The sequence below is a fragment of the Dipodomys merriami genome, unplaced genomic scaffold, assembly GCF_024711535.1.
Source record: "Dipodomys merriami isolate MVZ:Mamm:240054 unplaced genomic scaffold, mDipMer1.0.p SCAF_10, whole genome shotgun sequence".
NCBI classification, from domain to species: domain Eukaryota; kingdom Metazoa; phylum Chordata; class Mammalia; order Rodentia; family Heteromyidae; genus Dipodomys; species Dipodomys merriami.
In genome coordinates this window covers 47,978,087-47,997,762 of record NW_027202271.1, presented here as the reverse complement: position 1 = coordinate 47,997,762, position 19,676 = coordinate 47,978,087, and the positions used below count along the sequence as shown (strand labels likewise).

General features: G+C 38.8%; 1 long non-coding RNA gene across 2 annotated transcripts in view; it reads right to left on the bottom strand.

Annotated features, from left to right (window-relative positions):
• Nucleotides 1-19,676, bottom strand: part of LOC138838044 (uncharacterized) — a 66,925-nt gene that overhangs the window by 16,624 nt on the left and 30,625 nt on the right. The window contains exons 1-3 of one of the 2 annotated variants that reach the window (XR_011375544.1): nt 10,011-10,082; nt 5,462-5,638; nt 4,479-4,712 (exon numbers count right to left, since the gene is read on the bottom strand). This is a non-coding gene — a long non-coding RNA (uncharacterized lncRNA). Of the gene's footprint in view, nt 1-4,478; nt 4,713-5,461; nt 5,639-10,010; nt 10,083-19,676 lie in introns of those variants that run through there. The other variant, XR_011375543.1, reaches the window with a different exon arrangement.

The window sequence follows — 19,676 nt, the reverse complement described above, 5'->3', positions numbered from 1 at the left end:
CTAACAAGCAGGATAATGATTTTTAAAAAGCCTTACAATTTGTTGGGTTTCTTTGTTTTTTTTTTTGATTTTTTGTTTTTGTTTTTAAAAAACAGCAATAGTTCTATCCACAACTATAGGTTTGGATTTAGAGAGTATATTTTAACTCCAACCATTGAATTTTGTTCTTTTCAACTTCAAAATGAGTCAGTAAAATCACATACCACCTTTAAAATGTCCTTCATATTGAAATCCAAAGATAAGCCAGCTGTTGGTGCCTCATGCTTATACTCCTAATTACTCAGGAGGCTGAGATCTGAGGATCACAGTTCAAAGCCAGCCTAAGCAGATAATCCATGAGACTCAGCGCCAATTAACCAACAAAAATGCCAAAATTGGGGTGTGGGCTCCCGTGATGGAATGCTAGCCATGAGTGAAAAAGCCAAGGGTAATATGCTGGTAGACATGACTTGAATTCCTCCTTTGGAATATTCCAGAAATGCATTGTCTAGGGACCTAGGAAAAGCGATTCCATCGGGAGGTGTCTGAAGAAAGCCATCAACACAGTTTGAGGCAGGAGCCAGGAAAGGCTGCAGGCCCACGGGTGTTGCTATGTACAATGAAGCTGGAAGCCAGAGAAGCCATGGGCATGACAGGAGCAGGTGCGTGATGGGAACAGGTCCGTGAGGAGAAGCAGGCGTTAGAGAAGCAAGCCAGGACGCCTGCCAGAATAACACCACAGAACTTTCCTTCCACAATAACAGAGCATAACATCATGCCAATGGGTGAGGAAAATACTCTGTGTCAGGTCCCAGATCTATTTTCACAGTTCAGGCACAAAGGATGTATTTAGAACTGAAGAGCAATGTCTCAATGATCAGCATTCACTCCAGTGTGTTCCTATGAATAATTCTCTGAACTCCCATAATGTCTATTATTTTTATACTACCCAATCCAACACTGATTACAAGCCTCCCTAGTTATCTCCCTCTTGTATAAGTGAACACACACACATGGGCTATTCTCACTCACGAGATACAACCTTCTAAAACATTAGGAAGCACACCCTAAATTATTTTACTTCCCTTTCCTCCATACAACTTAATTCACTGCTTGGCTGCCGCAGGGATTACAAATGTTAGACATTGTAAAACGAGTTCAAATCTATACACTAGGAGTATAAGGAGAATGTCTTGGGCCTAATCTACTCCACAGATATGTTTATTCATGAAGAAACAATTGCCTGTACAGGGTTGGTCAACCTTACCTTTGAAATGTTGAATTAGTGGCCAACATACAACATTACAGAGTTCACATAGAAGTGAAAGGCTGAGGAATTTCAGAAAGTAAGGCAGCGATGGGCCAGAGGTGGGCAACTTCCTCTTCTTTCACCCATGTACATTCCACTGTGCCACTTCCCATAGGGATTGTACATTTGCACCAAGAGTTTGGGACCCTGGAGGCATTGGGTTCTCTGCCTTTGCTCTCCAGTCACATGTACTTTCCTTCTTTTGTAAGGTTAGGAATGTGGAAAGATACAAATACTTTGCATATGCCCACCATTTCTTCTTTTTCTCTTATTTTTCAAATAATAAGTCAAGTGGAGTTCATAAGAAAATAAAAAACAAACGAACGAACAAAAAATGCTGAAGGCTGAGAATGTGGCTTAGTGGTAGAATGCTTGCCTTGTATGCATGAAGCCCTCAGTTCAATTCCTCAGTACCTCATAAACAGAAAAACTGGTAGTGGCGCTATGGCTCAAGTGGTAGAGTGCTAGCCTTGAGCACAGAGAGACTCAGGGACCGTGCCCAGGCCCTGAGTTCAAGCCCCAGGACTGGCAAAAAGAAAAGAAAAGAATGGAAAAGAAAAGAAAAGGAAAGAATGGAAAAGAAAAGAAAAGAAATACCAATTATGAACTGAGGATCATTGATACAAGGAAAAAACTAGACATAGTTTAGTTCAAGAACCACAGTTACTATTATTTAATTCATAACCTGGAACAATCTCATAGCTTCCTGACTTCCTAGTTTCTGATCTGGAAGTAGGAGAATGGTTTAGATACTTCTAAGAAAACCCTAAAAGACTGTCACAAACACAAACTTAATCCACTGTGAACAACATGAAGACCTTGTACCTGATAAAGGATACTTCATTTAGCAAGTTTTAATTAAATACCCCATTTTTAAAGGTCTTTATCCCACCCCACCTCCCTTATTTAAAAGAATCTACTCATGGCCAGGCATGGTGGCTCATATCTGTAATCCCAACTATTTAGGGGACAGAAGTAGGAAGATTTCAGTCAGAAGCTGGATTGAGTAAAAGTATAAGATCTTATCTGAAAGAGAAACTAAAAGTGAGAGGACTGGAGGTATGGCTTAAGTGGCTGAGCTCTTGTCTTGCAAACTCAAGGCCCTGAATTCAATCCCTAATGCCAAGAAATGGTAGATAGATAGATAGATAGATAGATAGATAGATAGATAGATAGATAGATAGATAGATAGATAGATAGACAGACATTTATTATCATTCAGTCTTTTGTAGTTTGACCATGTTACTATGGTTCTTACGGTATTAGGTAAGCAACCAGAGCAAAAGCAAAACCAACAAAAACACCTTGAAGATTATAAACTGAATTCATTCAATTAACATGTATTTTTTGAATGCCTAACACTGCTCCCCTACTCTGGTATATGCTGTATATATTCTTGGACCACCTCTGCATAATACTAAACTCTGCATCTCATTTACAATCAGTACGCACATGAAACTTGTGTCTGTATTGCTCATTATATTTTTTAAATGAAAATCGTATTTTAGTCAAGTGCATTAAAAATAGGCCCTTCAGAGTATGACTTAATTATTAATGAAGTGGGGTCACTTAATTACTTATCACACGTTCAGCTGTATTTTTTTTAAAGTAGCTCCACTTCTTCATTTATCTATGTGATAAATCAATCATCCATCCTTCCCTCTGCAGGAAGAAGCTTTTAATCTGACAGGTAAAGTTAATCCAATGAAATGATTTAAGTGGCCTCTTGCTAAACCCTTGTGTCTCTGTTCCTCAGCCTTGGCCTGCTGCTCTGCAGGGATGACTGCCATGTAGGTCTCTCATGAACGGCACACAATGTCCCCTGGGTCCCCACTGGGCTGTGGCAGAGCTACTGGATGGGACTGCTGTCTGCTCCCAGCACCGTCAGCTGCATTTGTCCTATCGATTGCTGCCTCCTCCTTGAAGCACTTTCTTCATTGGCTTCCAGCTGTCCCGTTGGTCCTCGTCACTAGCCTACCCTTCTCAGTCTCTTGGTGAGTTGCTCTTCATCTCCCTGACCTCTCAGCGTGACTGTCCTCAGGATTTGGCCTTTGGGCCTCCTCTCTTCCTTCCTTACACTGTCTCCCTAGGTGTTCTTTCCAGCCTCCCAGCTTTCAATAGCATCTGTGTGCAGGAACTCTCAAATTGATATCGAAAGAGAGACCTCCCCTCTGAATTCTACACACGTGCGTCCAACTTCCTGCCTGACAATTTCAATAAGTAGCATTCATCCCAGGCTCAATCTGTCCACTGAAATCCTGATCTTCCTCTCAAATGGGTTCTATGTTTAAATATATGTGTGTGTGTGTGTGTGTGTGTGTGTGTGTGTGTGTGTGTGTGTGTGTGTGTGTGATATAAATATATATGATATAAAAATGATAGTATATGGTATGCAATACACGATATGTATTATTACAAGTGCTAGACTATAAATCTAGACTATAAATCTTAGACTCTCAACTCCTTTCTGCCCCTTCCACCTATCTTCCATCTGTAAATAAATCTATTGGCTCAGCTTCCAAACATATGCAGAATCGGAGCAGCTGGGGTTCCAAGCCGCCATTATTTCTGCCCAGATGAAATCAGGGGTCCATCCTTGGCTTTCCTGATTCCACAATTGCCAATCTCTCTGCACATAGCCAATATAATCCTCCCATTTAAAAACAAATAATGCTATTCTCAATGTTCATACTTCTGCATAAAACCCTCCAATGTCTTTTCACTGTACTCAGGATAAAAGCCTAATTTTGTTTCTCTTCCCTTTTATCCCACAACCAGCCTGAACTCAGCTTCTACTTTATTCCTTGTTGCTTCCACTCAAATTGACCTCATTGCTCCGCTACAAAAATAGCAAGCAAGCCTCTTCCTCAGGGCCTTTGCATTGATTTCTCCTTGAATCTGGAATATTCTTCCACTCCCTAAGAGAGCTATATGGCTCACTCCTTCATATCTTTTAAGTCCCTGATTAAATATTACCTTATACCACACTAATAAACTATGAATCTTTCTGTACCAATACTTCACATTACTTTCTTTTGCTTTATTTTATTCCATGTCATCTACTATCATCTGGTATATTATTTATTTATTTGTTTGTTTGGTGTCTCTCTGTCTCCCTCACCAGGATACAAACATCTAAACTATAGGCACCCAAATCTATTGTGTTGGATATCATACCTACAATACTTACCTCACTAGCACATAGTAGTTGTTCAGTAAACAGTTGTTGGAGGGATGAATGAACAGATGGCCCCTAGGATCTGTCATATCATTGACTCTTGAATAGCATGACAATACACAATTCTTGGGTCTTTGTTCCCAAGTCTTGGTCTTTTGTTGCTTATTGTTGCTTATAATGATCTCTGACCTTGACCCCAGATCTTTGCCACTCAGGCCCATGCGCCCATCCTGGGCACCTGAAATCCTGGCAAAATAAGAATATCAAACAGAGAGCATAAGCCCTAGGAGCACTGGTTTGGAGCTCTCCACCCATCTACCTTCTGGGGCCATGCCCATGTTGCCAGTCCATGCCAACGAACTCTGAAAACAGCCTATCCAGCAGTACAGTCTTCCCTTATACCAAGATGGTGTGCTCCACTCTGTAACACTTCCTACCTAATCCCACATGGTAAAGGTTCTCATGAAAGCTTAAAAAATGTAGCAACATTGGGAGAATTTCATAGTAAATAGCTATATACCACCTATATAGTAAACACCTTGATTCCACCCAATTACTACCATGAACATTTAAGAATAGGTTTGCTCAGCTGGTCCTCTACCAGTTGAGCCACATCTGTATCCTGGCTTTTTGCTGGCTACTTTCAGAGATGGAGTCTCTTTCACTTTTTTGCCCAAGCTGGTTAGAACCACAATTGTCAAAATCTTAGCATCCTGAGTAGCTAGGATGTTGTAAGCCACTGGTGCCCAGTTCAAGAATATGCTCTTTTTATTACATCTATGCACTCAATCAATCTTATTATTTTGACATATTTCCAAGTAAATTACAGATATCTGTATGCTGCCTGCTAAGTTCTTCAGCATATTTATTATTAGCCAGTTATAGTATCTTATATTTTTATGTAAGATTATACAATTAAATACATCTAAAATGTATATTTGTAGATGTTGACAAATGTTGACCAGTATGATTCCCGCAAAATTCCAGAACATCACCTTCATCTACCATCCCAGGAAATTCGTACAGATCCTCTCCTGTTCAATCCTTGCCTCCACCTTTGCAGACACAACCAATGTTCTGACTTCTGTTCAACAGAGATCATTCTTCTCCTCTTTCTAGAGCTTTCTGTAGAACATCACATGGCTCTTTGTAGTATGGTTTATTTCACATAACTGTGGAGCAAATAGAATTAGTTGGTGAGTATGATAACGTATTTGGATGGGAGTGTGCAGATGTCTGAAATTTGCCTTGAAATGCACCAAAAGTGAACACTATCACTGAGTTATATTCCCAGTCTGCTACATTAAAATAAAATGATTTTGGACTACCATACATTTGAAAAAAAAATCTTTTTCTGTGGATATTTATTCTTTTTATTTCTTTTCAATCAATTCCTACAGATAAAATCATTGTCATAGATATTCGTATTTTAGTTTTATTTTTAAAACAATGAAAACAATTGCTAGAAATTTGTCAAAGAACATGTCATGGCAGACTCCTGACCAAATTGTGAAGAGTTCTGTAGGGATGTGGCAGCATTAATGTCGAAAACTCAATCCTTGGCTTCTGCCCAAGGGAAAAGGAGAAGAAAGGTGACCATCTCCATCTCCCTCTTATCTCCATTTTTCCTATTGGGATGAGGCACGGAATTCACCATTGTTTACATTTTCTTCACATTTCATTTGCAGCAATCTGGGTCCAACTAAGAGATAGAAACTCTACTCTAGGTTAAGCAGGGGAAATTAAAATTATTCTCTGATAAAGGAGGAATTAGAAAAGGCTACACTACAGGCTGGGAAGGTGGCTCAGTGGTAGAGTGCTTGCATTTCATGCATGAGGCCCTGGGTTCAATTCCTCAGTACCACATAAGCAGAAAAAAAGCTGGAAGTGGTACCATGGCTCAAGTGTAGAGCACTACACTTGAGCTGAAGAGCTGAAGGACAACACCCAGGCCCAGAGTTTAGGCCCCATGACCAACGAAAAGAAAATAAAAGAGAAGAGACGAAAACAAAAGGTTACACTGTATGGTACCCAAGAGCTTAGGAAGGACAAACTTGGAAGGAGTTCAGACTTCACTGAGGAAGGTATAATTCAGCCATGAACAGCAGAGAAGTTTCTTGGCTTAGCCAAGCCAAAGCTAGTCTGGTAGACAAGCCCTCAGTGATGCAGTAGAGAACTAGCAGTAGACACTCAGCAAGTGGTGGCATGGGTGTGCAGTGGGAATGCAGGTGCTTAGTTCAAAACAGAGGCCTGCCAAGTGAGTAAGCTATTCAGAGTGTGTGACTCTGCAAACACAAGTAGCCTGTGGATTGTACAACGTTTCTACCAGCAGAGAACTGAAGGCCATCACCTGACTGATACTGTGAAGTCACCCGAGTTCACAAGGTCTAGACCTAGGGTAGTTCAGGCTCTCTGGAGTGCACTCATACCCACACTGGTGACTCGCACACACAGTAGAAGACAGGGGAAGCCTCTTCCTCATGTCCTTCCAGTGACCTTTACTGAGAGAATTTACCATATTGCTTGCTGTAAGAAAAAGTGTTCAAAGATACCACTGGCCTTTACAATGTGCCTATATTGAGGTAGTGGGGACAATAATAGGTGACACAAAGGTAAGCCTTCTTGATCACTGAGCAATGTTAAAGAGAAAGATTGGCTGCCCAACTAGGTGAGATGATTTTCAAAAACAGCCCAAATAATAGCTCTCTTTTCTGCATTTGAGCTCTGTTGAGATCGGGTTTTGGACCCTTAACCTCAAGAAAGACAATGTCTTTCATCATTCCTTGAATCTGGGGTTAGCTATGTGCCTTGATTATTATCCTAATGGTAAAATGAGTATTAACGAGCATGATATGAGCAGAGTCTTTTCTAAAAAATGCTACCTATTGGAGCTTGCTTTCTGTTGGCTCTAGGACCCTTCTGACACTGTGGGAAAGAGCCTAGATTACCTCCTAGAGGATGAGAAAACATGCAAGGAAAGAATCCAGTCATTTTAAGACCCCTGGTTGAGACCATTCTAGATGATTTAGCCAGATCAAGCCAACCCAGACAAAAGGAACCCATAGAATAGGAAGAAACAATAACGGCTTGTTATGGTAAACTACCATGTATGGTTTTGTTGTGAAGGAACAAAAATGACACACGGTAATAATACTTACATTGAGAATTACTTCCAAAACTACATGTATTCATATTTTATTATGGCATCCATTCTAGCATTAAAAAAATGTAATGATCAGGAATGTATACATTTGCACCTTATAGATTATTTGTAGAATTTATCCTATATCCTTTTTGCTGGGATGCCAGAAAGGACAAAATTCATTTCATTCTTCTTTAGTCTCTAATTCTTCCCTTAAATTTTAACTTTCAATTTTTATGGTTTCTTATTATCATAACTCATTTATATTTACCCATTTTGTTTTATGTATTGATATAAGCTGTCTCTGATGATGTTTTTGGAATGAGATTAGGTATTAGCAAATAAAAATAATATCATCAACTTAGGAACATAATATTCAAACCATAAAATCCATAGCATTTTCTATTGTGCTATTATGTTATAGCTATTTGTTTTCACTATAGGAAGTTTCACTCTTTGCAAAAGATTTAAAAAATGTGTAGGTTCTGGTTTAGTTGATAACTATGTTTTGCCCTAAAGAGAAAACAAACTATTAGCATTTTCATAAAATTTATGTAATTAGCATGTTAAAATTGAAGTGAAAAATAATTTTTTTCATTACTTCTTTAGAAACAGACCAAGACAACTCTCTAGTTTTTCTTTCTTTCTCAGTGTTTCTCAAACTGCCACTAACCTGAGCATGGAAGATCTTAGCTGCTTCTCTTTTGTTTTGTTTTTAATGCATAATTTTTAACCAGACACTTGGATAATATTAAACTATTTTGCTGATCTGATCCATTGCCTCTCCCTAATCAAACTGTGCTTAAAAGAAATATGATAGAGTTAATAGACCGAAACAAGTTACAGATCATGAATTAACTGGGAGTGATCTTTTAAACATGGCAAAATAGCCCTTTTATTACAGCATGTGGGGATCTACTATTTGAAAGTGGTCTAGAATCTCAGGAAGGGGAGGCCAGTCAGCTATGAAATAGGTTGTCAGAAACTGTAAGTCTAAAGCATGATTCAAGTATACACACACACACACACACACACACACACACACACACACACACACACACACACACACACACACACACACACACACACACACAATTCCAATTGTATTACAAAGTCTAGGATGCTCATTTATTTAGCAGAAAATCAGCTGAGTCTCCCCACAGATAAAGTTGGAATTCTACAAATAAAAGTTTGCTTCAATGACAAATCTCCCTATAATTGGAATGCTTCAAAAATATTACACTGGGTAATCCATGAATAATTGGGAGGCAACACACGTTTCCATAATTAGTCCATCACTTTTATTTACCTCATGTATAATACATGACAGCCCACATCGTAAAATAAATTAACAGCTAAATGTCAAATCTCCCCTCTTATTTAGGGCATCTGCCTTGGTGTTCAGATTGACACCGGCTGCTGTGAGAAATTGTAGAGAAACTGTGACTAGCAGGGAAGAATCATTGTCTAGTGGATTGAAAGCCAGGATTTATCTTCCTAGCTTTCCTCACCCCTGCTCTTCCCTTTTAGTTTCCATAGTTTAAATGCTTTATGATCTAAATTACTATCTTTTTTGGGGGGGTGGGGGAGGGTGGAGGTAACATTCAACCACATTTCAAGATACAAGAAATTGACTAAGATATTTTCCAACAAGGATATGATCCTGAATTACTTTCCATAATGTCAATGAAGAGAGAGCTCCTATAGATTCAGAGCCCACCACCATTCCATGCTACCCACAAGCTTTCCAGGAAAGAGAATTTGGGAGGATCCTGATTACATTGCCGTTGTTCATAACAATCAATTTTATTAGTGCTGTCTCCTTTCTGAAATCAGTTCTGGAGATTCAGATTAGCATCCCCAAGACTGGAGGGAAGACGCATGCATGATACCTGTCAGATCTGAAGGAGGCCAGAAAATGAAGAGCAACATATTGAGCCAATGCCTCTAGATTCTGCCATTTCTGCTTTCCCTCCGACCCTAGAAGCCCGAGTGCCTTAGCTTAGGATTAAGTCAAGCCAGGTGGTTTGGCTTTCTCTATTTCCTACCACCAAAGTAAGGATGATAGATCATTGTTTTACCAGTTAGAAAGATTCTTTGTTTTCAAAAGCAAAACACAATCTGACCATGTGTGCCCTTGTGGGATGCTCTCTCTTGATGTCATCTATTTTTCTCTCTCATAAGTTTGGTAGCCTCTCTGAAATGTTTTCAAACTTCTCACCAGGTTCCTTCAGATAAGTGTCATCATTCAAAAAAGTACCTTAGAAAAGGAAATGACTCAAGGGCCAGTAATGCTGTTCCCTCCACAGTGTGGAAAGGAAGGCCAGCTAGTCTGTCTCATTCTCTTAGTAGCATCTGTGTGACTAACCCAAACTGGTAAGAAGGCCTGTAAAGCAACTCACTTCGCCAGACTGTGCGGGATTTCAGCTCCAACCGGATGCCTTTTGGGAGTTGGGACAAATCGCATCACTATCTTTTCCTTCTCTGAAGAATAATAAAAAAAATAATAATTTATTGTACTTTTAACACACCTTTCATCGCCATAGCTCAAATGCTTAGATTAGCTCCCTACCTACCTATCATGCTGTGATGTGAAAATTAATTAGCGGATGTCTGTAAAGTGCTGTCAAGATGAAAAGTGCCATATGAGTGCTAAGTGCCACCCATGAGTACCAATAAAGACAACCTCCTAGAGAACATAATAGAGCAGCAGGAGACTGAGTGAATAGCCAGCTTGAAAGAGCAAGGGAACAAAAGAGAAACAAACAAACAAACAAACAAACCAATACAGTAACCACACAAAGTCGACTCCCGGGCCATAGATATTTTGTGCAAGAAAAGAAACAGACACACCAATATGAAGACATGCATCGGAATCCAGACTGGATCCCTGAGTCACTGATAGACGCACTAGAGTCCCATTAAACCAACAGCCTGCTTTTGGGAATGCTAATCTAACCAAAAATGTTTTCAAAAATGTGTAATTCAATAGGATCTGATGAGCTGTTTGGCATCCTGGCCACTGGTCCTACTCACCAAGAGGGATACACAAACACTTTCTATCAATTCATATTACTTAATGACTTTCAAAGTCCTAGTCCCCTATGAACCATATCTTTTCCCTTGTGTATTAACTTTTAAGTGAATAGAGTGAATGTTATTACTTCCATTTGACATATGAGGCCATCAAGGGTCAGGGGGATAGGTCTGATCAAAATTACTAAGATAGCAAGATTCCTAAGAGGAACTCCAACCTATCTTTTCACCACAGTCCTTGTGTGTTTTATACTTGTATGTTTTATATTCCATACCAGTTAATGGGCACTAAACAACAAGAAGGAATTGCCAATCTGTTTCAAGAGATCTTAACACACACACACACACACACACACACACACACACACACACACACACACACACACACACACACACACACACACACATATACTTTGCCCAAATAATTTTACTTATAGAAACTTATCCCAAGTAATTAAGAATATGCCCAAGCTCGAGCTACTCAAATGTTCGCTGAAGCATTTTTATAAAAGTAGAAATAGGGGGAAAAAAACCTCAAATGTTCACCATAAATCCCAAAATAAATGCTGGCATATTCATAAGATCAAATATGAGAAGTCAATCCTTCAATGCCATCTTTCTTTACTGGTATGAAAGGATTACATTCTAAATTGCCAGTTGTTATATAATACCTATTCAGAAGTGAATGCATGCATCATAGAACAAGATCTGGAAGAATATGGAAGTCAGTATTAAGGTGATTTCTCCCTGGGTAGCCAGATGATAGAAATTTGTTGTTGCTGTTCTTTTCATTTTCATCTATTAGATGAAATGTTCTTTCAGATTTTGTTCCACATATTTGTATAATAAAAATCATGCTTCAAATCATTGTGGGAGCCATCCAAATGACTTGAAATCATTATAAAGTTGCTGCAGAAATGGGACTAGAGGATATGGCATGAGTGCACAACCCCATTCTTCGTCCCCACCCCCTTTTCCTAAAGCTCTCCACGCCCAAGGATCACTTTTATCCAGCATGGCTTATAGTCTAAGAGGAAAGATAAGATTTTCATTTGATGTTCCTGCTAGCACTACAATTCTAATGCATTTCGTGATTTCTAAAAAATGACCTAAAATTGATATTGAATGCACAGACATTTCTCCAATTTAAAAAGAATCAATAATATTTATAACTTGCACCCAAGATTTAATATGCTGACCAGGCCATCCACTCTACTTCATTTTCTAAAAAGTAACAATTTCAGTTTTCAATTTAGTGAAGTTTTGGCAATACTTACAACATTCAAATTCCCTGGGCGGTTACATGTGGCAGAATCTTTCAAGACCAGGAGTCTATAATTTTCCCTAAATGAAGTAACAAATTATTTGGGCAGAAATTACAGAGAATGTTGAGAAACTTTTACAGAGGAAAAATCATCTTCAAAAACCACCTATTTTTGCCCCTCTCTCACAGGTAGTAAACTTCGGGTACTTCATTCTGAAGGCAAAACTATCAGCCGCATTCCTAGCAAATGTCAAGTCTAAAACAGAAATTATACTTGTCTGTTTTGGGATTGAGTATCATTAATAAATGTGATACTATTCATGATGGTGTGGTGTATTATTCTGAATTGATCTATTGGAATAAATAACCTGTACCAAGTTTGCTCACCTTTTACACATGATTAAGTTCAGAGGTACCATAGAAAGCACCAAATCACTCTGTGTTTGACTGGGCCACTTTGCGAAGATAATCTGCCAAGAACCATTTGTCCTTGGATGTATTTGCTTTTGTTTTCCCTCCCATTGCAGCTCTGTAGGCCTCCCCCTTGGGGTACAGAGTGATGATATTTCTCCCTAAGCTGCCCATTTCTTTCTATCAACTACTCATTCACTCAAGAGAAGACAAGGTCTTTAAATGCAGCTATAAAGCACAACTTGTTCTTCTGTATTTCCTTGCTAATTGTCTTCCATAAACAGATGTGGTTTCTCCCATGATGACACCATATTTTTCTGCATGTTTCAGACTTTGGAGCCCACTTCTAGGGTCTTTGGAGAGCTTAACCTACAGCAATGCTGTCCACTACAAGATTTTCTTGTAGAACATTGGCCATAGGTCTAATGACAGCTACTAGGTACGTGTGGCTGAGAATGCTTTGTAATGTGGGAAGGGTGAAGGAGGAACTGAATTTTCATTGTATCAAATAGCAATTGATTTGAATGTTAATAACACATGTGACTGGTGGTTCCTGCACTGGATAGCACAGCACTAGAGAATTAGGCCACCATTTTCAGAAGCTACTTACCAGGCACAGCAAGCCAACCCTGAGAGGAGTTCATTGGCTTAGGTGTGGACTTCTGCAATGCTCACTTACTCAGGTGAATAAATTTTGTTCTGACCTCTATTGTGTGACCATTGTTCAGATAATTATGCATGCATATAATAAGTCTTGGTGATGTTATAATAATAGTAATAAAATAGCAATAACAATAATTTCTATTGATAGCATGCCTATAGTGGGGCAGATATTGTGCCAGGCACAATTGCATGGAATGTTCTAGAAAGGCTTTCTGAATACACTGGTTCATTCATTAAAAAAAAAAGTATAACCAATGAAGCTAAATAAAACCAATGAAGCTAAATAAATGAACCCAGTGTGGTTTAATTGTGCTACTGTTTGTAGCATTTGATATTTCCCCTTATAACCAAAAGCCATATTATACAGACATCAAAGTGTACTGTAGTAAATCAAGTAGCAGCAAATTGTGAGCATTACATTTTCTTTCCCAAAAGTAAGATATATTTGGCATGACAGCTCATCACATGAAAGATATCTACTGCTTGTTTTCTGCCGAGATTTGCCTCCATTATACTAGGTCTACCTCTCCTGGTTTCTTTAGAACAAGGAAACAAAACTAGGGATATAAGAAAAACAAACTATTCTAGAAGACAATTAGTACTAAATGGGTATTTTAGACCAATACACATCTAGAAACAAACTCCTAGTAGCTGTGAGAGAGACCAAATTTCTTTAGAAGAAAGAGCAAGCCCACAGTGTGTTAGACCACCAAACCACAATGGTTTGGGCTGAAAAAAATCAGTCATTACAGGATAGAGTAGACAACCATGTTCTGCATACAAAAACTACTGAAAGTTAAGGTGCTCTACTTCCATAGGACAAGTAACAGAATTTTTACTTCAACCCCATCTTTCCCTAAAGTGAATATAAGCAACGATCACCATCAGCAGTCCACTGGTACTTACTACAGAGACACTAGGTTCCTATTTTATTCTGAACCTTTTATGCCCAGTTAAACATTAAGGTATTTATGACCAAGTGTAATTTAATCAAGTTGGTAAAGTACTAGGCTTAGAGATGAAGACTTAATAGCAAGTCAGTTCAGAGACTGACTGTCACTAGCAGGCAGAGAGCTGCGATACACAAAAACACCAGTTTGTATAAGAAAGCCTTGACAGTTTTGCCTACACACAAAAACCCAAGAAAATAACATGCCCATGACAGCTACAACAGTAGCAATTTTAAACTTCTCTCTGGTGAAATGTGCATCACTCTGGCATAAATCTAGATGTCGTGTTCTCACAATATAATGTGGTGATCCAGTAGATCATTGCAAAAGCTCTATCTCTACAGATAAGCCTGATACTGTAAGACTTGCACAAATCATTGAGCTAGCCCTGCTATCAGGGACATGGCTACTTGAGTTATTAACAGATACTTTTTCACCTAGAAGCATGGACTAAAAATCAATCATTCTGATAACTAGGCATGGCGTGAGCTGTCTGCACTTTCATTTCAATTTGATTGATCACATATACACAGACCTTTACCTTAAAGGAACAACTGTTCACATTTAATCACAAATAAACATTCATGCATAACATCAAACCTTGCTAAATGTAACCACAATTTACGATTCTTCTTTTAGCAAATCTATTTATGATAATATGGCCTTCTGCATAGAAAAACATTGTTTCATTTATTTTGGAGATACTAACATCCACGCTAAGTAAAACAATCCCGTTTTATGTTGCTCATCAGCTACTTGTCCCTTGTGAAGTTTCAACTATATCTATATATTTTATTGTACAATTTACTCTGATAATTGAAATATTGTTACATTGTTAGCATTATAATTTTTCCCCTGTTATGTAGAACATGCTACGTATCAGATTTCATCATGCCAGATGTCCTTCTTCTTACCAAGTTTTGGTCTATTACCCTGTCAATTTTTTTTGTTTCTATAAGAAAAGAAATATACTATGAATACAGAATTATTGTTGTTGTTTAATCTGAAATGAAGTTGGGACTAAGTAAATATTTCAATAATCTCAATAGTGTCTCCTCCCCCTCGGAAAAAAAAAAAAACATTCCAGAAGGCAAATCTGCTGTTACTGTAACAACAGAAAAGCAAAAGAAAATAATCTTCACTAGTGGATAATCTGTAAACCAGAAGGATTTCTGGGTCCCTCTTCAAGAAAGCAAGGGTGAAGTTCTGCTAAAAGAGACAAAACTTCAAGAGGGTTTTGCTATATGAATGGGGCATATGGCAGTCAGAATTGAGGGGAGATAAGGGAAGCTTCTCAAGGTTTGCAAACTGTTTCTAGACCAAAGGGATAAAAATGTCATTAGTGTACTCAGATAACAGGAAAGCATCCTATTGGTGAGATTGCATGCAATTGAGAACTGGTTTGGGGTAATACCAAAGAGTAGCACTCTCCAACTGTCTTAACTTCCTCCACCCCAAAATAGACTCACCTCCAGAGGGGAGTGACGTCACTAGACCAGGAGACCAAGACAACACAGTCTGATCATCCAGGCCTTTATAGATCCTGGGAATGACTGGATCCCATTTATCCAGGAAAGTAACAACATGCTGATAACTTGTTATGGATGGCTAGTAGTAGACAGTGCATCTCTCTGAGATAGACACAATTCATCTCCCTGCTTACCTTCAACTTTACTGGCTTCCTCTGGGTCTTTGACCTTGTTGTCTTCTTATCCTATTCTCCATACTAGATTGTCTTCTATGTGGAAGTAAGTCTGCCTTAACTATGGCCAATCACCCCAAAGAAACCCTAGCCAGGTTACTATCCCACTCTGCACGGCTAGTTCTTGGTTTGAATTTCTCTCTCTGGAACATCTAGCTCAGTCTCAGCATGGAGCTCTCAGACTATACCCCTGGTATAGTCTGCCATCTTTAGCTATTGGATTCCCTATACATTTTATTCACTCTACAGACCCTGCCTTTTTGAGGGTCAAAAGGGGTAGTTAACCAGTTAAGTCACTGCCTAGTAGCAGAGACCCATGTCCATCAGAAGATGAATAAGACACATGGATAAAATTAGTACTAACCTTTGTATAATAATTTTAAAGAAAAAAATGGAGTGGAATGAAGCCTCCTTTTGGAGGTGGTTGGCTGCTATTTCAGAATGAAATCTGACAAGAGAAGAAGCTGGTCATCTGAAGGCTGAGCACCAAGCCTAGATCTAGCTTATGATAGAGGAGCAGGGAGTCTAGATGGGTCATGTCAGTGGTAAGCCAAAGAAAGAAGGTCATGAGCTGAGAGAGAGAGGAAATTGGTATGGACTAGCACATCATAGGGAGATTTTAAGTGATGGTTAAAGAATCTGAATTCTATTGCAAATTGCTAATATGGCATATTGTCACAAATCTGGAAGAGCCCTTTGGGTCTCCTCCCATCTGTCAAGTAGGAGGTAATTCTTTTGTGTTTCTTTTTTCTCTCCTTCTCTCCATGCACCAACTTTTGTAAGTAAACTTGACTAATGTTTGTTTATAACCAGAGAGTAAGCTGCTACTTTAATACTGCTAACCTGTGGAAGAGGCTCCTTCAAGGCATGTTAAATTAACTGATGTGAATAAAAACAATGAATAAAAATACCTCTTTCCTTTAATGAGAACAACAACTTCTGTTTCCTTGGGCTTTTTGGTTTTTTTTTTTTGGTCCCATAGGACCTTTTAAAGCAGAGCGAGCTTGTTCTGGTTCAAATGTTTAAAACATAATCTTGTCTCTCTCTTGTTGGGTTATGTTTTGAGAAGCCATTTTAGATCCATCTTCCTGAGCACATTAGCTCCTAGGCAGCTGTAGCTAAAACATTTCCAGACCACTGCCAGCTTGGCTACTTTTTCCTGTTGTTGTATTCACCCAAGACCCAATAGGCTTATACCATGTTATATGGCCCATAGATAACACCACCATACCCCTCCCCTCCCCAAACCCCAGCTCAAAGATTGTTGGTAAAAGAAGCCCCAGAGCCTGTACTCTACAAGGGGGAGTGGGGGAGGTAAAAATGCTTGGGGAAAACCCTGTCCATCTGCATCTTATCTGCTATGTCTACAAAGGGTTATTAATGGCTCATAACTTGCCAAATCTGTTCATATTCTGCCATCTTTTAGCTATTGGATTCCCTATACATTTTATTCACTCTACAAAGAGGTAAGGTTGTGTAATGAAAATTGGATTTCATTCCTCTTCTGCAACGATGGGTTTTGTGACCAACTAAATATTGTTGCCTCTCCAAGTATTACCAGGGATTTTTTTGTTTTGTTTTGTTTCGTTTTTGCCAGATCACCTCCAGGGCTCTTTCCAGTTCTATGAATCCATAAATCGCTACCAATATGAGCTCAATAACAATGTTGGGGGGTCATTATAGTAAGCTAAACTGTGGTTACAAATAGACCTGAAAGTACAAAGGCTCAAACCCAACAGAAATCCATTTCTCTCACACAATGGCCCAGGACAGGCGTTCTAGGTCAGCTGACAACTCTGCTCTCTGATTCACTCCAGAGAACTGTTCTGAAGATACAACCTCCTCGGTCATTCTGCTAATAACGCTGCCAGTCCATCATAAAGGGGACAATTTAAAGGCCAGGACCAGGGATATCCTGCAAGATTAATAAAGCAAAGACAATACACATTGCTTCCTCTTTTACTACCAAGAGCCCAAACATGATTCACCTCTAGGTCACATGAAGATGTAAGATTGGATATAAAATAGAGTCCCAGACAGGGAAGCCAAACATACCTCCATTACAAGAGAAAAAGAAGAGAAAGGATTTGGTCTTTGTTAGATTCCTAATACCTGTATGATTTGCAAAGACTATATTTTCATCATGCACAGGATTTCATAGGGGTAAAATCTATACCAGAGAGCTTAATTCAAACATGTAAAGTCTTACAAGTAAAAGCTCATCCAAATGTCCATTTCAGGCCTGTTGGTCAGTACAGACTTTAGCACAAGTACTAAGTAAAAGTGGAAAGTCCTTAACATGACTCTGCCTATGATGAAATGTAAAGAACAAAGAAAGATGATTGTGAAAAGTAATAGAAGGAATGAAAGCATACTACAGGCTTGGCACTAGACCTCTAGTAATAAGAATTGAAAAAGTGAAAAATGTAAAAATAAATAGAGGGAGAAGAGCTGATAAACATTTATACTTGAGGCATTTCCTCATTTTCCCAGTACTACAAATCGGCTTACAAAGTACATGTCAGGACAGAGAGATCACAGACATTATTCTGATTAGAGGTAAAAATGAATTGAGAAAGGAGTCCAGAATATGAAAATACTAAAAACAATAAAGATATATACAGTTGTCCCACACACAGAGAAGAGGTTTTGCACAGGCAGGTGCATTTGCAGATTGCTGAAGAGAAAAATATATCCTGCCCTATCCCCAGCCAACAGGCTCCCTCACAAATCATTTCGCTGCTTCAACTATTTTATACTTGCTGTGAAAATCCAGCCATAAACTGCCAGTAAAACCAACTGCATTGACTTTTGGCTGAATCAGGAAGCAGTCTGTAAGCACAACCTAGAAAAATCCTACCTGATTTCTCTCTTCATTTAGACAACATTTCTGTGAAACCAAAAGGATCCCTAAAGAATGGAGATACAGCTATTCCTACTTCTAACCTCTAACCCAAATTGAGAGCCTACTGTTTCAGAATGGCTTTCCTTCTGACTTCTTTCCTGTGTACATTAAGAGGATTTTGTCTAAGTAAAAGTCCCTTTTCTCACAAATGAATTTGAAATTGATCGCTTTTGTTGTGGTTGTTGTTTTTGAAGGGACCGTAGTTTTATGGATGATCAAATCTTTGTGAGGAAGATTGTGACAAGTCTCAGAGCTCAGCCATCATCCATTCATAAAGCTTTCAGCTTGAAGTCTCCAGCAAGGGACATCGGCAAAGTCCACTAAGTCAATTGTAAAGTGCCCAATGGGACATGTAATTTGTTATTTTTTACCCAGCAAGTTAATGCAGGGCTACCTGTGCCCTTTCAGAGAAATGTAGAAAAGCTTACCCATGGCTATGATGATTCTTCATGGGGAAATTTCAGAATTATGCCACCCTACATTGTACCATGACAAAGCTCTCTGCTAAGTCCCCAGGACTTTCTTCTCCTAATTCATTTCTATTCTAGACACTCACAGGCTTTATAGCGACAGCCCTGGGTATCTTTTGTCATCATTTAAGGGAATCTGGGGATCCTTCCAAATTATGCGACCATGACCTTTAAAAAAAAAACCATCTAACTATAGCCAACTTACTTGAACAGTTCTGAGTACTATTTTGCTTTTATATTCAAGCCTGTCACTGTCTGGATATATTTATTGAACATGTTGGGGTGGGGGGGTGGGGCGCCTGTGTGTTTAGAGTACTGAATTCAATAGATAACTGAAAAGAAAAGAGACAGAAATACAGGATTTTTGCAGTCAAAAGAAAATAGTCTAAATTTATCTCCAAAGCTAATAGTGTCTAATAAATACAGTCCATCCTAATGCTAATTTCTCTGGTCTTTTGTTTACACAAGAAAAGCTCCAGGCTGTGTTAGGGTGTCACATTTATTACTGAAGAGAATATAAGCCAATCCCATTATATCTGAATTCAACCACTCAAATGAACCAAAATGTGGATTATGGTATCTCTTTGTGTTACAGGATTTTTTTTTTCTTACTTAAAAAACAGAAACAAGTCTAATGCTCAACAAATACAAAAGAAAAGCAGCCTGG